Raw genomic sequence first — 4,765 nt, forward strand, 5'->3', positions numbered from 1 at the left:
TTTTAATGGGATACCATTACATAATTTTCACCAGGAAGGTGACATAGTCATATTTGCTTTTTGACAAGATCACTCTGAATGCAGTTGTAGAGAAATGATTGGAGGAGGGTCAATGGATGGGCAAGATTGTTGAGAGGATATTGAAGTCATGCAGGTGGGAGTTACAGCTTAAACTAGAGTGTGGGATATAGCTAGGGATAAATGAATCTGAGAGATGTTTGGATTTGGTGATGGACTGAAGATGTCAGTGTGAGGAGGAGAGCAGACTCAGGTTGGATTCTGAGGTCTCTGATATATACAATAGAACTGGCAGTTGAAGCTAGGAGAGATTAAGATGTGCCAGGGAGAGCGTGAGCTGTGAAATACAAGAGGCCCCAGGACAGATTCCCAAGGAAATTAATTTCCTATTTACTTCATGCTGCTTCTCGGTTCTAAGCTCTGATTTTTTTTTTTTTTTTTCCCATTTGCCTGGGAATTTTGAGGAACTTTGGGCCTGACTGGTGAGGAAGGAGGATAAAGGAGTCTGAGCTCTTACTGGTGATAGGATCCCACCCCCAGCCCACTTACCTGTGGTTGAACAGAGACCATCCACCCATGAGCTTTGTGTTGGAGACCTCTTGACGGGGGTGGTGGCTGTGTGTTCTTTCTCTCCTTTTTTCATCTGTTGCTTCTGGCCAGCTTTCTCAGGAGCACTTTTCAGCCAGTTGTAAGTAACAAAGCTTTGAGAGTACTTTTTGCTGGGAAGACTCCTGTCTTAAGATTCAACTGGCTTTAATCCTGACTCTCAGAGTTGAGGAATGTGCCTGCGGGAATGTGCCAGTGGGAATTTTTGACGAGATCTCTCAGAGGCTGACCCAGCACTGCAAGTCTTCTCCAAGGAATGGCAGAGAGATCTTGCTTGGTGAGGGTGTCTGGGAACCCCTGAGGAGCAGGGATTCTCCACCAAATATGAGGCTAGATGTTCTTCACTTATAGTGTCCATCCCTTATGGGCTTCTATTTTCAGTTTAATGAACCTCAAAAGGCTCTGCAGACCAAGTGGTACACAGGGACACATGTCAACATAATCTCCAGGTCTCACAGAAAGTGATTGAAAATGCTGGTGATGTCAATCATCAATACTTGTGTGTATTTGAACACATAGGTGTGGAGCTCTCAAATGTTATTTTCTTTGATCATCTGAATGTCCCTGGGAAACGTGCTTGGTAGTATTTTTTTGGAGATATCTGTGTATACACACACACACACACACACACACACACACACACACACGATTATACCATAATTGCTTCATTCACTTAACAATATTGAAAATGCATCTCTCCATCTCAAAAAAATAATTTCCCATCCTCTCCAAATAGCTGTATTGTCTTTGTAAAAGTAACACATGCTAGTTGTAAAAAAAAATTAAAGAAGATGGAAGAGAACCAAAAAGGAAGTAAAATGTCACCTGAAATCCCACCACCACAGATAATGGGAGTTGATTATTGTTACTTTAGACATAAATCTCTCAGTGTGTTCATGGCTGTAATTTTCCATACACAGATTCATACTATACAAGCTATTCTGCCATTTACCTTCTCACTCAGCAAGATGTCATGAACATTTTCCCATATCAATAAATAGTAGCCTACATCATCATATTTAATGGATGCATATTATTTTATTGTTGTATGTGTATCATTATTTACTTAACTGGTCCCCATTGATTGACAATAAGGTATTTCCAACTTTTCACTGTTATAGATAGCTCTCTGATAGACACCTCCTGAGAGGAGGTATGGGGCCTAGAGTGCCAAGTCCAATGAGAACATGATGTAGACAGACTGCTTTTCCCAGGTAGGTAGGAAGAGACTGTTCTCTCCTTGGGATCCTGGCACTTTGGGTGTTCACAGCCCTAGGGAAAATCACCAGGCAAAGAAAAGGGCCTTGTTAGGCAAATAACTTGTTTGTGTAAAAGAGATGCAGTCCCTACACTACTGATCTGGGAGGAAGTCTCAACAGAAGAGGGACTGGATCGCCCATGTTTCCTGCAGGTAAGAGGTATTCACTTGGGAAAGACCCGCGGAATCTCACCTGGAGAGGTAAAGCAGTGCTGTGTCCTCCGACCTTCCTCACTGCATTCCGACCCGTACAAGTTGTCTGGTTCCTAAAAAAATTGGCCCCTTCATTGTGTCAATTGTCTTCTCATGAACATGCAACAACCTTTCAGCCTTTTTGTGGTAGAGTTTATGATGATGCCTAAGAGTCAATGTTCCTCCCTGCAGCTCTTGGATAAGAAGGGTTATACAGTCTCTTTCTTCATTTAAATTAAGCTTGGCCACATGATTGGGTTTGGCTCAGGGAGTATGAATGGAAGTAATTTGTGCCACTTCTGAGTATTGAAGCCTTAGGAGCCAACCTCTGGTTCCCCACTTCCCTTCTTTCCCTTCTGCTTTGACACCAGTGAAGTCCAAGGCATAGGTCTTCTCTTACATCCTTTTGAGTCTTGGAGTGAAAAGCAGAAAGTTCATCACTGACTTATGGATGGACATTAACATGAGCAAGAAATAAACTTTTTTGCTACTGCAAGGCAATGAGATTTGGGTGTTGTTTTTTAATACAGCGGCCTCCGTTGCCTGAAGTATTCTTCAAAGACAAACTTCTTTTTTAAATTATGACACCAGCTCTATCTTGACTATCAGATTGTCTATGCCTGTCAGTTAGAGTCCTTCCTGTCTCCCCTGTGGAACAGCTTCCTTGCACTTACTGAGCCTGCATCTAGCTAATTGACCTATGGCAGTCATTTTGTTTTTAAATATGAGAAGGTTCTAGTTGTTAGTGGCAGGTCCTATATGAACCCATTCTTGCAAACCCGATAGATAGTTGTTATGTTGCCATGAAAGTCTTGGATCACAATCTTCCCAGCTTACAAGTTCTTCCAAACAAACTTAATTGTTAGTAAGCAAGCATAGGCAGTCAACACACCTGTCTGTCATTAGGGGGTAGTTATTTTCTTTTCCCTTGGGTATACTGGCCAGCAAATCTTTCATGAAAAGCTCACTTGGAAGTGAAATGTTGATGTTTTACCATCAACATTTTACTGGCAGGATCCTCTAGGAAATAGAAAGATGCAGAACCAAAGGGCAGTGCATTTTTATTACTTTGTGGTAGACGGGAAAGACAATAATCTGCTATGAGCTTTTAGAGCTTGCCTGTGTATGGCATTGTGATCATTCTATTCTGAGTAGTGTGGGTCCACGATCTTAGATGACAGGCTCTTGAAGGAAAAAGGAAAACCCATCTAAAGGCTACATCAGCAGCCAAATGGATGTCCTTTATTGTCTTTGCAATTTTTTTTTTGTTTTGTTTGAGACAGTCTCGCTCTGTCACCCAGGCTGGAGTGCAGTGGCATGATCTCAGCTCACTGCAACCTCCACCTCCTGGGTTCAAGTGATTTTCCTGTCTCAGCCTCCTGAGTAGCTGGGACTACAGGTGCATGCCACCACACCCAGCTAATTTTTGTATTTTTAGTAGAGATGGGGTTTCACTATATTGGTCGGGCTGGTCTCGAACTCCTGACCTCAGGTGATCCACCTGCCTCAGTCTCCCAAAATGCTGGGTTTACAGGCATGAGCCTCCGTGCCTGGCATCTTTGCATCTTTTTGATAAGGGCTAGATTTACATTGGTGGGGCGAAGTCAAATAACCCAGAAAGCTGGAGTTGGAATAACTCTTGAGGAACATCTAGCTCAAAATGTCTGGGAGTGGGAAAAGAGGCCCAGAGAGGGGAAGGTGCTTGTCAAAAGTTATACACAGCCAGTGAAATCTGGGGCTGGAGACCTGGTCTTGACTAAATTGAAAAAAATCCTAAAATTTCTTGACATTACCATAGTAGTTTATTACTGTTCTCAGTTCTACTGGATGTTTTGGATCATTTTTGGGGGATACTGACCGTCTTAGTCCATTTTGCATTGTTAAACAGAATATCAACCTTTGGACATTTATAAAGGAAAGAAATTTATTTTTCACATTTCTGGAGGTTGGGAAGTCCAAGGTCCAGGGGACCACATCAAGTGAGGACCCTCTTGCTGAGTCATGACATGTGTTGAGAGAGAGCAGGAGGGAGAGCAAGAGATCAAACTCATGGCCTCTAACCCTTTCATAACTGGCATTAATTCATTCATGAGGGTGGAACATAAACACCTCCTGTTAGTCCCCTCCTCCCAACATTGTTGCATTGCGGATTCAATTTCCAACACATGCTTTTTGGGGGACACATTCAGACCATAGCACTGATTATTCCTGAACCATTCGGGGCATGGATAGGTTCTCTATCTATGGCAGTAAACTCTTCTCCAGCTGAAATGATTTCCCTGTTGCTCACTCTGTGGGACAGAGTGGTAGAAATATTCAGGATTATAACCAGGCAGAGTGTCACTAGTGAGAGGAACAGAAGTTTGTTTCCATAGGAACAGTATAGTGGTTTTTAGAAATGATAAAATGAACTTGAGAATTGAGGTCATCTATGTCCACATACCTTAACTATTGGGACTGATAACTGAGACTTACTGTGGCAATATGACTTAACTAATTGTTACAGGAAATTAAGGCCTGGGAAGATATGGCTGTAAACCAATAAATAACTTCACTGTTGGCTTTTATCTGAACAATTTATACGAACAAATAGTTTACTCCTCTGGGCCAACAGCTCTCCTATCAGGACAATAGATTACTCATCTGGACAAACAATTTGCTCAACAAACAATGGTTTTTTATTAATATTTG

The sequence above is a fragment of the Pan paniscus genome, chromosome 9, assembly GCF_029289425.2.
Source record: "Pan paniscus chromosome 9, NHGRI_mPanPan1-v2.0_pri, whole genome shotgun sequence".
Classification (NCBI taxonomy): domain Eukaryota; kingdom Metazoa; phylum Chordata; class Mammalia; order Primates; family Hominidae; genus Pan; species Pan paniscus.